General features: G+C 39.2%; 1 protein-coding gene and 1 long non-coding RNA gene across 2 annotated transcripts in view; both read left to right on the forward strand.

Annotated features, from left to right (window-relative positions):
- Window positions 1-17214, forward strand: part of gpc3 (glypican 3) — a 266165-nt gene that overhangs the window by 90369 nt on the left and 158582 nt on the right. The gene's annotated exons all lie outside the window — the stretch shown is intronic.
- LOC121643598 lies at window positions 1213-16647 on the forward strand. Its single transcript, XR_006011129.1, has 3 exons — window positions 1213-1697; window positions 4224-4229; window positions 16635-16647. It is a non-coding gene; the product is annotated as an uncharacterized LOC121643598 (long non-coding RNA).

The following is a 17214-nucleotide window of genomic DNA, read 5'->3' on the forward strand; positions in this document are numbered from 1 at the left end:
AACAGTAGTTAAACAACAAAACAAGGAGATAATACAACCTTAATTCCAGTATCACTGGTTCTAGCTAATAAGGTGTGATTACCTTTAATGGGGGTGAAGACTGGAGGAACAGCTTTAACAGATGTTAAAGGAAAGAATTTTTCCAAAAACTTACAAGATGCAGTCGGGCTCTGAATCATATGAAATTCCAGGATTGCAGTCTGTAAACAAAGAATCAGTAGAAGCCATAGACGGAAGGTCAAGAAGCACACTGATTAAGATAATACCAAGTTTCACCTTTACCCTTTAGTCTGACTGAATGTGACGTTACTCCACTCACTTCAAATGGACCCATCACCTGTAAAAGTTTAGCTCAAAGTGTCATAAGAACAATATCATTTTTTTAAAATGGAAATACACATATAATTAAAAAGATTAAGTGTTGATTCTTCATCTATAGACAGATCCACGCCATCAGTCCTGCTTTTCAGAAAAATAAATGTGTGTCCTGTAAATCAGAGTTAGCAGCATTATGAAACATCAGCCTTTGTGAAAGAAACTGAAGCAGCATCCTGGAAGAGAACCTGCTGGAAGAAAAAATGTTAAAGGAAACAGTCTGTACGTTGAAGTCAGAGTCAGAAAACTTTGTCAAAGTCACGTCACTGGTTCTGCGCAGAAAGGCCAAATCAAAGCAGGTAAATTTGTCCTGCATTTTATAAGGATCCTTAAAATTCATTATATTGTTTTTGGAAAAAAATCAATTGTTTTGGAGCTCTCTTATCAATGCTTTGAACTCCAAGATGACATGGACTTAAAACCAATTTGAATATTCTTACAATAATATGTCTATCAGCCAAATTTGCTCGAGCAGCTTTTTCTCTTTTAATCTTCTACAAATCCCTCTTTTTAAAAGAGAATCAGATTTAAAATATCCATTGGTATTAAATAGGTTCTACTTCCTTACTGTACCTCTCTGTATTTATTTTATAGAGCACTTTCCTGTATTATTACAGAAATAATAACCTAAAAATAATATCTACATCAACATACATTTGTGGTATTGTTCTTTTACTCTAATTTACATTCATTCATCTCCATTGTCTCTAAGTATTTGGAATTTATTTTTGTTACGACCCGATTCAGGGGCATGATTGAGTGTAACAAAAGATGATGCTGGGGACAGATGGTAAAAGTAAAATAAATCCATTTTATTAAAACAGGTGAACTATGAATGAAAACCTGTAACAAAAAAAGTACACAAAATAAACAAGTGCTGGGGTTAGCGGACCTGCTAAAAGAAATATACCAGAACCTAAACCAAAGAAACCACCGAGTGAAAACCAAAAGACTGTACAGAGACTCGGTGAAGCTAAAACCAAACAAAAGAGCAGCAGATCCATAAACTAAAGTGATGGAAGTCACAACCAAAACCAAACACTAATCTAGCCCAACACCAAATCAAAAATAAACACTGTGGCAGAAACACAAACTAAAGTGTAGCAGAGCCTGAACTGAACTGAGTGTGTAAACTAAGGTGAATCCAAACTAAAAACAGAACCATCCGAAGTCCCCACATGGGACGCACCACAGCCAAGAATCCTCCTGCTGTGTCCAAATAATGGTCTGCCCCACAAAAGATTCACTGACACGAAGCACAGCGAGCACTCAGTAGGCCTTGCTACCACCAAAATCCGCCATAACTCGGAACGAGGCCACCTGTGCTAAGCAGCCACGTTCCTACCACGAACACACAGGGAAGCGGCCTGTGCCAATCCAGCCTCCCGTCCAGACCGGCCTTGGCGCTTAACAAGCTGCAGCCTGATTGGCCATGCCTGGACCAATCAGAGGAGCGGAGACAGAAGTGTGCCGGCTCCAGCCAATCCAGGCAGTGCTTCCAGATCAGACAATCAGCGGCAGAATGAGCCGCATCTGCCAGCAATGAGAAATGGCCATAAAAATTTTCTTCCAAGCAAATCATTTTTTGATTCATCCGTTTTCAGACAGATTTTGGATCCTTAGTGCACTTGACTGAAATAGATCAGGCCTTAAGTCTATATCCCTAAAAGCTGTTTCAGATTCAATTATTGTTCCATGTAAATTATAAACACAATACCAGGATTATCAAAACCTTAACTTAAGCCAATTGTTAACAAACTTAAAATAATCAGGACCCAGAGACACATGAACAGTTTTAGTGCAAATCACGCACACACTTTTTCAGGAAATTTTTATCACCACACAGAACCAACCAGGGAAAACTGCAGTATTTATGTGAATGCACATAAGGATCAGTATGTTGGCATTCAAACCTCTGGCAGAAACAGGATTTACTTTCTCCCATTTGTTAAGACGTATGAATGAGAGAAATACCATCTTATCAGATCCCTGAGCAGCAATTAGACGGTAATCTGGAGGAAATATAAATTCATGTGTCAGTGAGTCACCATAATAATGTATCTGAAGGGATCAAATAAAAAATTATTTCCAATCTTGTTTTTATTTTTTATCTATTTTTTGTCAAAGGTGTGAATCAGCGTTGGATGACTGAGGAAATGTTGTTGCCTCCAGCTCACTAAAAATATTCTCTTCTTTGTAAATCGTGAAAACAACACAGGGTTAATAACACCTCATGTGGGTCAGTAGCAAGCAGATACTTCGTTGCAGTGAGCTTGTGTGTGTGTGTGTGTGTGTGCGTATATGTGTATCTCTTTTCACAGTTTTGAACTAGTCTTATGTGTGTGAAATGTCTAGAAATGAAGCTTTCTTCTGTTTACTCTTTAGCACTTTCTTTCCATAAATGATGTAGATCTATTTATCTTCAGTATATTAACAAAGTTTTGCATCAAACCAATAATTATTTATAGTATGAAATCAGAACAGTCTCACCATCATTGTGTCGACTGGTCACATGACTGCTTCCATCTCCGAGTCAGCTCTGCCGTGGATCAGCCAGATGGCAAACTGCCTTTTTTATTATGGCCAATGACCCTTTCACCACATGTATATTCTGTCTCTAGTCAGTAGAAATGGATAATCTCATGGCCTCAGGTCCCCAGCACCCACCTCTCTGTTCGCCTCTGCAAAGTCCAGCGACCACGCCTCCATGAAACTGGACTACAGAGCTCACAGTCAGTTTCTTGTCTTGGTTTGGTCTTCTTGTCCTCTGAACAAAGCACATGATCAGGAGCGTTGTGGAGGATGGTGTTCTACCATCCAAAGCAAAGTTTACACGTCCATCAAACATCTGGTTTCAGTCTCTTTGAAACTCAAAGCTGAGGAACTCTGGTGGTAATTGCTGGAGATCAGATGTCTTTGTTTCTTCTCTTGAATCATGTAAAGCATTGGGTGGAGCAGGCTGGGGTGGGTATCAGTCTCAGGTCATAGGAGATGGTGGTGATTATTATTCTTTTTTTGTTAGTGGGTCTCTGCTGACTTTTATTCCAACGGATGAGCTGAGTCGAATCGGATTTGCAGCCTGTGAAGAATTTCAAGACAGAAAGTCTCAGACAGGGACAAGGGAGAGGGAGGAGAGAAGAAAGGAAAATAGGGTTAATAATTATCCCACAGAGTGTGTGTATGTCTCTCCAAGAAGAGTTGCATATGTTTTCTCTCACAGACTTGATAATGTAAATGTATCTTTAGATGTATGTATATAAGTAAAAAGCACAGTGTGTCTTTCTTTCCAATCAGCTTCAACTTCAGAAAGATTCCTTGTGTATGTATTAAGTTTCTGGAGGGGAGCAAAACATTTCCTCAGACAGATCAAATTATTTTACATTATCTGAATCTTTCCATACATAAATTTAGCATCTCCTTCTAATTTAGTTTTTACTGAAACAAAAACCTATTTTAATTTCTCATGAGATTTCTCACAACCTATTCAACTTTACAACCACCAACGAGGTGTCCACTCTGCCTGTTGCTTTGGAATGTGAGTCTCCAGTCACACACACACACACACACTCATACTATTTTGCCTTTTTTTTTTTTTTCTTTACCTTGTTGGCACAGAATTGATCTTTTAGAACCTTTTCACTCCGGTTCAAACATTCAAACATTATCTTTAAAACCCACTAGCTCGGTTTTGTCTAATTATAAGATTTTCTTCACGGTGAGGCAGTCACACAAACTTATTTCATCACACAATTTATACTCAACTGCTCGCTTGTTGAAGGCATATTTCCTGTCACCATCCGACGCCAGACTCAGAACCCCAGATGACTGGCCTCCCACCTAACATTGAGGTAGAGGTCTTTTTTACAGGTCCCAGACCTGGCTGTGCACAGTCTTCAGTCTCTCGGCGATTCCATACTGGGTTCGGATGAGTATTTAGGATCCGGCTCAAAGAACCAATATGTTAGAAAATTCATTTCCAACATGAAGCAATGCAAAGCTAAACCTTCTACATAAGGAAGAACCACAAAGCATTATTCCTCTCTTTACTTAGTTTCTCTCTTTAAGGTCCCCGACCTTTTCTGTTTCATCTCTTAAGCTTCTACAGAAGATCTGTTATCTTCTGTGGTCAATTTCTTGAAATCCCCAGTCCCATAACACTTTTAAAACTTCTAAATACTACATCCAATCACTCATTCACTCCACACTTAAAATGATACACTTTTCACTTATTCTCTTTTACTCTTATCTGTTTCTCTTTAACTCTTATACTTCTATTCCTTTATTCAGGATCCCAGATCCTTATGGTCCCAGACCATTTACGCGTATTTTCCTTTTACTTCTATTATTCTTCAACTTCTTAAAGCCCCATTTCTCATACCAAAACTAAAACCATCTGTTACCTGATCAGGCACTTACATTTAAGGTACTCAATGTGGACAATTTTTAGAAAAGGTTTGTCCTTACCTTCATTTATGACCGGTCTTTCAGTGCCTGATCTGGGTAGAGGATGATTATGATTGTCCTTTAATTCCTATTTGGTGTCAGCAGAGAGAAAATGTAGTAAATAAAATTCAAAAACATTTAATAATTATGCCATACCAGATCCATCACGTCGGAGGTCACCAAGTTGTTGGAGAAAACCTTAAAAATGCACAAGTAATAAAGAACAGGTACTTCTTCCCATAGTATTAAAATAGGCAGGTACTAATTTCCCACTTTCCTAATTAATACGGTACTGTTCCACACATTTTCTTTCTACCTTCTTCTTTAGGGTCTTCTCCTGCGTGTTCTTTGATGGATCAAAATATGACAGACTACTTCTCTCAGTTGACTAATTTATTAATTACAATTGATATGAGAAATGTGCAAATTACAGAGCCCTGGGTCCATATCTATCCCTGGCAAACAGACATAAGAGATGTCCGGCTGCCCACAACAGACAGGACACCTTCTTTCTATCCCTGGACCCTTATATATTACAGCTCCTCCTCCTTTCTATACACAGTTTTACTGACTAATGGTGCAGTTGCAAAAGTAGGGTCAGCTTCAGTCAAGCAGATATCTACCCCCCTTTTTATGACACCCGTCCATTCAGTGGTTTCTTTTGATCTGGAAAACAGGGACAAAGAAAACACACACACACACAAGGTATTTCCTCTGAACTCCGGTTGACCCAGAAATTTCCCTTAGGGGTAACATTCCCCATGTTGTTTTACTAGGAACATCCTGTTAGTCAGTATATGAGCTTAAAGATAAGATATGATTAACAGAGTAAGAATATAAATGAAAATAAGTAACACACCCAAGCCATCCCATGATGAGTACCTCAATAAATTTATCTACACTAGGTAGGCTGTCACATTTCACAAACGTTTAGCAGACTTTGGAGTGTGTAGGCTTGGACACTCCATAGCTGACATAGTCTGCACATTCTGAAGTATTGCAGACCCTCAATTGTCGCATGGCTATTATGTTGTATTATATATTTCTTTTATTTTCCATTTGATAAATTTGAATAATCCAATTCTTAAATAGCCCAGCTTGGACCCATCATAACCTAACAACTAAAAACTATAGGTTCATATCTAAACTCCCACTGCAGAACTAACTTTTTTTTATGGAACATCATGAACTGTATGAGAAATTTCAGTCAGGATTTCGTAAAAATCACTCTACAGAAACTGTATTACTTAAGGTCTCCAGTGATATGATGTCAGCGGACTCTGGAGCATACTTGGTCTTGGTTTTTTTGGATTTGTCTTCGGCCTTTGACACGTTCGATCATAACATTTTAATAAACAGACTCCAGGATCTGGTTGGGATGTCTTGTTCAGTTTTAAAATGGTTTTGATCTTACCCATCCTGTTCCTCTTCTAACTTTTATGGCGAGATGACAAATTAGCCCACTAATCATTGTGCCAATATAAAACCTACATTCAGCTTGTCTTTGCCTTCTATCAGTTTTGAAGTCATTGTCTGAAACTGGTTCAGGAGTTGACCACTTCGAAGTGCAGATTCTGTTCTAAGTTGTCTTACCAAAACAGGATTCAACCACTGGTCGAATTAAATCCATTAAATTAGCCTCCGGTGTCTTTTGAGTTTGAAAACTCCTCATTGCTTCCATGGGGATGTTCATTTTCAATGTTATAATGAATGAATTTCGATGTCGGGTTGTAAATACTTGGTTCAGTTTTCACAAAGAGAAGTGCATATTTTTTGGCATCTATCTGTAGAATAACAGAATTACTAAAAGCTGTGACATCCTGATGATGATTGTTACCACTTCAAAAAGATGAACTCTTAAAATAAGTTCGGTCTTCTCATCTGAGTCTCCTGATGTCAGTTTGACACGCTGAGGCCGGGTCAGCTTTCCAAAACAAGATTCACCTACTGGTCGAATCACATCCATTAAATTAGCCTCTGGTATCCGTTCACTTTGAAAACGGCTTGTTGCTTCCATGGGGTTGTTCATTTTCACTGTTTATGGTGAATGCATTTCAATGTCACGTTTTTCTTTTCTTTATTGTTGTTTTTTTATTTTTGAGATTTAAACAGTTTACATCATGTATTTACATACACGTATGTACATACACCTGTCTACACCTATACATACATGCAATACATATACCTTTGTATACAACAAAAATAATAAAATAAAGAATAAATAAGTAAATAAAAAATAATAAATTGAAATTAACATAGCATTTTCTTTTATTTTTACATTTTATGTATGGATTAGTTTTGTACATTTTATTTCCTTTTATCTAAATGTACACATAGTAACAAAGCAAGTCAGACTCAAGAGTAGAGTAAAACAGAGGATTTATTCACTCTGGGTACGTAAATGAATACAAAAAGGCACAAAATCCAAACAAAGTGTCCTATAACAAGAATAAATACCTCCACCAGCAAAATTAACCTACCATGGGGTATTTCTATGAGGTAGCATAAAAATATGTGGAAGATCAACACCTTGTGTAAATGTGTCTAAACTTCTCTGTTGAAATTTTGCCGTCTTCATAGTTTTGACTACACGATGAATCTGAATTCATGCTGAGACTAGCAGTTATCCAATATATATACATGTATGTGTGTATATACATATATATATATATATATATATATGTGTATATTTATATATATATATATATTTATTTATATATATATATATATGTGTGTTTATATATATATATGTATCAAATCCAATAAAATAGCCTCTGGTGTCTGATGAATTAGAAAAGGGCTCTTTAGTTGAATCTTCATTGGAGGAATCTGGAGGAGTTATCAGACACAACATATATGTTTAATATATTTATTTATAATGTATGAAGTTTTAAAATATTCTTTGTTGGCTTTAAAAGATTTGTTCACCACCTGTAAATCAATCATCAGAAGGAAGAGTGTTCAAAAATCCACATTTTTAAAAGAAGGCAAAAACACCAGAGTTTGAGTAGAATTGACAATTCTTTGTTAAGCCAGTAATAAGAAAACAATACATATCTTCTCGAGAAGGAAGCCTGTTAGCTTTAGCATCTGGTCCACTAAAACACAGAAGTGTCGGGAACCTTCGGTTCAGCCAAAAGACCCGCCTACCTAAATTATCCTCCTCATTTATAGTGATACAAAGCATTGTGGCTATGTGCGTGCATGTAGTGCGCATTCATGTGAATGTGTATTTTGCAAGGTGGTCCTTCCTTCTTCCGGGAATTTGATTCCTCCAGGTCCTTCGTCTGAGGTGCGTCAGAGCTGAAAGGAAAAAGATACTATGCTCTGCTTCACTATCTTTTTCTGCCTTTCTACTGACTCCCTTGTACTTTTTTCTCACAATATTCACACAAAGGCTATTCTTTTAATGATTTCTGAGTTACTGGGAAATTCCGTTCTGCTAGGAGTGAATAGATAAGCAAAGAGATGTAACAATATTTAGATTACTCCCTAGTGGCCATCCAGAACATTGTCAAGGCCGCTAGTTCTTAGCTCTTTTCTCAGTATTGAACTCAGTAACCTTATATGAGTTTATGTAAATGCACTATCTGTATCCTGCAAAGCAATGATAACAATTAAGCTGTAGTTCTATTAATTAAAAGCAGAGCCTAATGCATGTTACTAAAATCTAAGGATAAAATGTAAATGAATAAATGAATAAGAATGCTTAAATGAGTAAATGAATAATAAATGAGTAAATGAATCAAAATGCTTATAAAATATTTGCAACAACTCCACCTGTTGGACTGAAGGTACCCTTCAGTCCACTAAACCATCCTCCTGTGTGGTTAACCCTTAAATAGCAATTGCACGTGAGACCCGTTGTCTCCCGGAGCTTCAAAACCTCATCAGCCAACACAGTACTGTTTGTACCTTTAAGCAGGAAATCCGCTGCAGAAAATATGGTTAAGGGGTCTCACACCTCTGTGTCCTCCCCTGACACTTCTCCATCCAGGGGGTCATCAGAGTCCAGCAGGGACTGGACCTCCAGAAGGGGAAACTGAGCTGAATAAGGTGGTGGAGGAGAATACTTTTTGTCAACCGCAGCCTGAATAGAACGCTCACAGAGAGAATGGATTAGCGTAATACAACAACAGCCACAGATCAATTTCATCTTAAAAATTATGGGGGTATTTTTCTATCTTTAATCAAGAGCGCAATTGTTTGCTTTGAGAGGCAAGGCAAGGCAGTTTATTTGTATAGCACATTTCATGTACAGGACAATTCAAAGTGCTTTACATAAAACAAAGACATTACAGATATTTAGAATAGTAAAAGGCATCAACACATAATCAACACATAATCACAATAAAATAATAAATTACATTAAAATGATTAAAAGCAAGATAAGTTAAAAAAAAAAAAAAAAAAAAAAAAAAAAAAAAAAAGTTACCGTGCAGATTTCATGCATAGGCGCATGAGAAAAGAAAAGTTTTTAACCTGGATTTAAAAATGTCTACATTTGGGGAAAGTTTAATCTCCACTGGTAGTTTGTTCCACTTGTTAGCAGCATAACAGCTAAATGCTGCTTCTCCATGTTTAGTCTGGACTCTGGTCTGGACTAGTTGACCAGAGTCTTTGGATCTAAGAGCTCTGCTAGGTTTATATTCTCTGAACATATCACAGATGTATTCTGGGCCTAAACCATTCTGGGATTTGTAAATGATCAGAAGGGTTTTAAAATCTATTCTGTGACTGACTGGAAGCCAGTGTAAAGATTTTAAAACTGGTGTGATGTGTTCAGATCTCTTAGTCCTGGTTAAAACTCTAGCAGCAGCGTTCTGGATGAGCTGCAGATGTTTAATGCTCTTTTTAGGAAGTCCTGTTAAAAGACCATTACAGTAATCCAGTCTACTGGAGATGAATGCATGGATGAGTTTCTCTTGGTCTTTCTGGGAGACTAAACTTTTAATTCTGTTGATGTTTCTGAGCTGGTAAAAAGCTGTCTTAGTGACAGCTTTGATATGGCTGCTGAAAGTCAGATCTGAGTCTATCAACACTCCCAGGTTACGAACTTGGTTGGTAATTTTAAGAGCCCGAGTCTCCAGGTGTTTGCCAATGCTGACCCTCTTCTCTTTGCTACCAAACAGAATAATCTCAGTTTTGTCTTCATTTAATTGTAGAAAATTCTCCTTCATCCAGGTGTTTATTTGCTCCAGACACTGACACATTAAGTCTATTGGACTGCAGTCATCTGGTGACAGAGACACATAAAGTTGTGTATCATCTGCATAACTTTGATAACTAATGCTATAGTTTTGTAATATTTTACCCAAAGGGAGCATATACAAGTTGAACAGAAGAGGTCCAAGGACTGACCCCTGGGGGACTCCACAAGTCATGGCCACTCGCTCGGATTCATAGCTGCCGATCGTAACAAAATAACTCCGGCCTTCTAAATAGGACCTGAACCAGTTAAGGACCGCTCCAGAAAGTCCAACCCAGTTTTCCAGCCTGTGCAACAGGATTCTGTGATCTACAGTATCAAACGCAGCACTGAGATCCAACAGAACCAGGACTGATACTTGACCAGAATCAGTATTCAACCTAATGTCATTTAACACTTTGACCAGAGCTGTTTCAGTGCTGTGATGAGGTCGGAAGCCGGACTGAAATTTATCAAGATTTCCACTTTCATTTAAAAAGTCATGAAGCTGGTGAAATACAACTTTTTCAATAATCTTGGAAATAAAAGAGAGGTTAGAGACAGGTCTATAGTTGTTCATTATAGAGGCGTCTAGAGTCCTTTTCTTTAGGAGTGGCTTAATAGCAGCTATCTTTAGTGACTTGGGAAAAATGCCTGATGCCAGCGAGCTGTTAACTATCAGTAGGAGATCACTTTCTACTGAGGTAAAAACTGTTTTTAAAAAGTCGGATGGTATCATGTCCAGAGTGCATGTTGTTGATTTCAAATGCCAAACTGTTTCTTGTAGGACTTTTAAATTCACCATTTTAAATTGTGACATGACATCAGAATTATTTCCGGGTTTTAGACACAAGATTTAGACAGCAAGATTTCTGGTTTTCACACTCAAATATCATCCTGCTCGCTCTCAAAACTCTGCTCTCACACTCAAAAAGTCCCTCTTGCGTTCAAATATATTGTTCTCCCTTTCAAAACTCTGCGCTCAGACTTGGTCTCTTTCCCTCGCACTCAGACACTTTCTCTGCGCACTCAAAACTTCTGCTCTTGGATATTTTTTCCTCTCTCTTGGGTTGCAGAAAGAGCTGTCTGTCAAACCTCCTCCAGCCAATAGAATACGAGCTAATTCGAGCAACTCGTCCTCACCTTCTTCAGGGTGCGCTTGTTTTACTTGACACAGTGACTCCACACTCTTAGCCCACATTTTGTTTGAATATAAACTATTTAGTAGTGACTAATTATCATTTTATGTTTTGTATAACAGTGTCTCATCAATAAAACAAATAAGTTGTTTCTGATAGTTTTCTACATTGTGCAGTGTAATAATAATGATTAGCAAGGAAAACTCAACATGTTACGTTTCTGTCAGAGGGGGCGGGGCTATTTTCAAAACTCAACATATCCCGACCGCAAAGGCTCATGGGAGATGCAGATTCAGCTGAAATTTAACCTTTATTTTATTGCTGTGCTATAAATTTGAGTTTTCTGCTTCAATTCATGTGTCATGTTAACAAGTAGACAATGTCATAAAGTTCTGCCCTCTTTGAATTTTAAATTTGGCACCATGAATGCAAAGGACAGTACAGGAAAAGAAACCACCGCCAGCAGCATCTTGTTCTTTACTGTGTAATGATTAAGGTAAAGAATAGTTAATGGCATCGTTCGCTTTAATGTTCTGCTTGTTGTGGTTTTAGATGTGTTAGTGAGAGTAAGCATCTACAAGTTATTCTTCTATGTGTGTCAAAGGTCAGTGAAAATACTGAACAGCATGTGTAAATGTAAGTGAATTTAGTTAAAATTACTGGAGGTGTCAAGAAGTTTAGATAGGTTAACTAATGGGTTTTAAAATTCTAATGGTTGGTCATGTTGATACAACTTGAAATGTTTCGGCATTTGTAAAAACTGGAATGGTTTAAGGCAACGGGGTTCCACGAAAATTTCTAGTAAACTGAACTAATCCAGGATTAGAGTGCAGGTAAATTAACTTCTTTATTTTTTATTTGATCAATTTAATCTGGTAGGCTAGATGTTATTGGCAGCCTGCCAGTTGCCAAACCATGCTTTATCCGCTTTAGCTTACTAGAAATTTTCTTCTTGACACCTCCAGTAATTTTAACTAAATTCACTTACATTTACACATGCTGTTCAGTATTTTCACTGACCTTTGACACACATAGAAGAATAACTTGTAGATGCTTACTCTCACTAACACATCTAAAACCACAACAAGCAGAACATTAAAGCGAACGATGCCATTAACTATTCTTTACCTTAATCATTACACAGTAAAGAACAAGATGCTGCTGGCGGTGGTTTCTTTTCCTGTACTGTCCTTTGCATTCATGGTGCCAAATTTAAAATTCAAAGAGGGCAGAACTTTATGACATTGTCTACTTGTTAACATGACACATGAATTGAAGCAGAAAACTCAAATTTATAGCACAGCAATAAAAAAAAAAAAAGGTTAAATTTCAGCTGAATCTGCATCTCCCATGAGCCTTTGCGGTCGGGATATGTTGAGTTTTGAAAATAGCCCCGCCCCCTCTGACAGAAACGTAACATGTTGAGTTTTCCTTGCTAATCATTATTATTACACTGCACAATGTAGAAAACTATCAGAAACAACTTATTTGTTTTATTAATGAGACACTGTTATACAAAACATAAAATGATAATTAGTCACTACTAAATAGTTTATATTCAAACAAAATGTGGGCTAAGAGTGTGGAGTCACTGTGTCAAGTAAAACAAGCGCACCCTGAAGAAGGTGAGGACGAGTTGCTCGAATTAGCTCGTATTCTATTGGCTGGAGGAGGTTTGACAGACAGCTCTTTCTGCAACCCAAGAGAGAGGAAAAAATATCCAAGAGCAGAAGTTTTGAGTGCGCAGAGAAAGTGTCTGAGTGCGAGGGAAAGAGACCAAGTCTGAGCGCAGAGTTTTGAAAGGGAGAACAATATATTTGAACGCAAGAGGGACTTTTTGAGTGTGAGAGCAGAGTTTTGAGAGCGAGCAGGATGATATTTGAGTGTGAAAACCAGAAATCTTGCTCTCAAAGCAAACAATTGCGCTCTTGATTAAAGATAGAAAAATACCCCCATAAAAAATCGGCTATGAAAAAAGGAAAAGAAAAAACAAACATGGTTCAGTTCCAAATTTTGTCTTAAAATAAAACTTATGTCTGATATGATTTTAACATCTGCTTAATTGTTTTCAGTGAGAATATGACTTCTCATCTGTTCAGAGTTTTAAATGAATGCCTTTGCTGTAAATACAACAGTGTCCAGGTTTATTATCTGTCTTTTAAGGAATGTATGGAAATAAGACCTGTCCTCTGAGTCATTTATAGCTTTGTGTGGTTCAGCGAACCATCTCGGAAAGGGGGGTACTTTATAATTATTTATTTATTTATTTTTCTAAAGACAATTAAAATGAATAAAATAAGAAACTTGCCCTATTATCTTAAACAGTGCTGCTTTATGATAAAAATACAATACAATTTTAGAATATAAAAATGTAAAATTTCATTAGCTCCCAGAAAGGTCTAAGAAAGGAAAAAATTTAAATATCAAATGAATAGTAAACAGTAGTTTTTATAATCTCTGGTGATGCTCTCAATTCCTGTTCCTCTATTTCCTTCAGTCCCTCCTGGTCTGAGAGTAGCATCTGAAATAGCTGTGGTCGATAGCCAGTGACGTTTTTTGCTGCTTTATCTGCCGCTGCATTTCCTCTGGCTTGAAACAACAACCATCTGTAAAGAGTGAAAGATCAGGATCAGAAAGAGGTGTGGCATACAGGCCAGGGCGAAAAGATGAAAGAGAGATAACTCTGGGCACACAGTCATGTGATTCTCCTTCAGGGAAGGCCTCAGCAGCATTAGAACGGGTGCACTCAAAGGTGATATGGGGCTGACACACAATGCGGGAAATTTTTGTGCGTCTAAGAGGAGAGAGAGTGAAAGCAGAAGAGTCCAACAAAGCTCTAACTCCATGAGGAGTGTGTACAGTGAGAGGATGACACTGAACCACAGGAGCAGACTTCACCAGTAGAGCAGCGACAGCTGCAGTAGCGGTGACACAAGTTGGCTGTCGGACCTCCATGGGGTCAAGTGTGACACTGTCATAACGAAGGATATTGCGTGATCCCTCCTTAAGTTGATACAAGACAGAATGAGCATGTTTCCCTGACAATGAGGTGTCCAGGTGAAAAGGTAAGGAGTAGTCAGGTCTGGCCAATGCAGCCGCAGAGGCCAGATCCTGTTTAAGGGAAATGAAGGCTTCTTCAGCTGTAGTAGTCCATGAGAGTGTGGCTTTAAGATTACGGTGACCAGCCTCTGTGACCATGTCTCTGAGAGGACTGGTGCGCTCCGTGTATGAGGGGATATGATTTTTGCTATATCCCACTAAGCCAAGAAAAGAAAGCATGTCCTGAACAGTAAGAGGTTTGTTAGCATGAAGAATGGCATTTCTGTGATCAGGAGAGACAGTCAGATTCTGGCCAGAAATAAGACGTCCCAAAAACAGAACTTCAGGTCTGCAAAACTGCATTTTATCTTTTGAAACTTTGAATCCACCATCTGCCAGTTTCTGTAGCAGGGACATGGTGAGGTTAAGACAGCTTGTCATATCCGTTCCAGCCACTAGGAGGTCATCTACGTACTGTAAAAGAGTGGTACCTGGAGGAATATCCAAGTCCTCCAGAAAAGTTCTGAGACATTGGTTAAAGATCCCAGGGCTCAGAACCCAGCCCTGAGGAAGAACACGATAAGTGTATTGCTGTCCTTCGAAGGTGAAAGCAAAGAGAGGTTGAACTGATGGGTGGAGAGGAATGTGAAAGAAAGCATTCTTCAGATCAATGACAGAGAAAAACTGGAACTGGGAGGTGATGGAGTTCAGGCAGGTATAAGGATTAGGGACTGCTGGTGGTTTGGTTTTGGTTATCTGGTTAATGAGTCTGAGGTCATGTGCCATTCTGAAAATGTCAGTTCCTGGTTTGGGGACAGGACGAATAGGAGTGTTCCAGGGAGAAGAAGTAGGATAAATAACCTGTTTAGCTTTGAGATCAGCAACGACAGGTCTCAATCCAGCCATAGCTTTTTCGGAAATGGGATATTGAGCTCGAAAGACAGGTTTGGGGGACTCATAGTCAAAAGTAACAGGGGAAACCTTCATAGGTGTTCCCACATCACCAGGCCCCTCAGCCCACAGGGAAGAGGGCAGAGTGGAGCAAAGAAAATCTTTATGTGGATGGTCAGTTTTTTCACGGCCATGCTGTCTGTCCAAAAGAAGAGTTTCAGGTGTAGCTTTGTCCTGAGTGAGGGAACAGATTTTGTACAGTGAAGTGGAGGGAGAAAACAAAACCTGGGGCAGCTGAGTGTTTACCCAGTCAGAAGCATCTGAGGCCTGCTTACACATAGGGCCTAAATCTTTAGCAGAATGAGCAGGACTGACTGCCAGAGTGACATGAGGTGCTGCAGAAGGAGACATTTCATAAAAGGATAACTGTTCAGGGGTTAAATCAATTAGAGCAGCCACACCTTGGGGGCCCAAAACAATGCCAGAGCCAGACAGGTCCCAGGTCCCCACAGCCTCATCTGTCCATCTGTGATAATAATCAGTGCTGGTGTCCCAGCGATCATATAACATAGTACAGTGAGGAGGGTCAGGAGGGGGGCAGTAGGGAGCATGGTGATGGGTCCAGGGGGACCATTGAGCATACAGGGTGAGCAGTGACTGTGGTGAAGGTGTGAGGTCATCCAAAAGAAGCCAGAATATACGTGCATGTTCAGTTTGCATGCTGGGTGCAGAAGCAGGAGGGGTGGAAAGAAGCCATTGTCCATGTGAGGCAGAATGAATGAGACCAGAGTTGCAGTCCACTATATTTCCATTAGGGAATCTGACAGTCACTCCATCTGGAGAACAAAGAATTTCTGCTCTCAGCTTAGTGAGGATGTCTCTGCCCATCAGTGGGACTGGGCAGTGTGGAGAGGAAACATAGCGATGCTCAAAATGATATCCAGCTGCCTCGGTGGGGAGAGGGGCAGTGAGTGGCAGATATTGAAGAGTCCCAGAGAAGCCAGTGAGTGCCAAAGTATCAGTGGATAAAAGTTCAGGTGAAACAGAGGTTAAAGTGGACCATTTTGCCCCTGAATCTACCAAGCAAGTCACAAACTTTCCACCCACTCTGACGGTCATCATGGGCTCTGCCTCCTCCCCCATGACTGGATAGGCTCCTCCTGGGCATCCCTATAGGCGAATCTTTTGTGACGTCAGTGTTTACCTTTTGCCGCATTGCATCACGGTATTGGGTGGCAAGAAGCTGCATCTGTTAGCTGGATTTCTTTGCGTTTGGAGTTTGAGGGCGATCTACTACATGGTTCACTCGTGTTGTGTGATTGGCTGTACGGCTCGTTGGGGGCCCAACAAAAAGTTTTTCCGCATTCCCACCGAAAAAGACCCCGAAAAAAGAAGGCAATGGTTACGTGCTATGATACGTGCTTTGATACCTGCAAGCCTCACTGGTACACGCAGCTGTTGTGAGTGCTATCCTGACCGCTGTTTCTATTTTAAACATTAAAGCTGCTACATGACTGCATGTTTCTCCTAGACTGGATTTGAAAGAAAAATTTTGTAAGATGTTATGATCGTTTTTCATGATAGACCAAAGGCCATTTAAATTATAGTTAACAGGACCAATAAAATTGAAAAACAGTCATTAGATTTAAAATGAAAAATTCAAAGGCACTGATAAATAAAGCCTTACCCGGCTTTGCAGTCGCAGTGACATGTGATTATTTCACCGTTTTCTTGGGCGATCACCCACGGAAGATGCGAATCACGCTGTGACTCTGCTTGGCCGGGTCTGACCTCCGCTTTGAGCACGACCACTGATTTTTGTTTCACCGAAAAGATTGGCCCAACCTTTCTTGAAACAAAATAGTTATAAGCTTCGAGGCTTTTAAAAGCTTTTAACCTCTCGTGGGTGAAGGGTCCAGGGCTTTCAACTAAATAAGAATAAATATCTCCCCAGCACATCTGTGGCCAAGATGCAGGTGAGTCAGACCAGTATTTTTCGTCATCCCAGACTTCATATGGGCTTTGTATTTGTTCGATTTTGTCTGCAACACAAATTTTTAGTTTCTCTCTAAACCTCCTCTGGTCTTCGGAGCTTAGCGTACTTATATAATTTGGATTTCGCCCGCTTACTTTCTTGTT

The sequence above is a fragment of the Melanotaenia boesemani genome, chromosome 7, assembly GCF_017639745.1.
Source record: "Melanotaenia boesemani isolate fMelBoe1 chromosome 7, fMelBoe1.pri, whole genome shotgun sequence".
NCBI classification, from domain to species: domain Eukaryota; kingdom Metazoa; phylum Chordata; class Actinopteri; order Atheriniformes; family Melanotaeniidae; genus Melanotaenia; species Melanotaenia boesemani.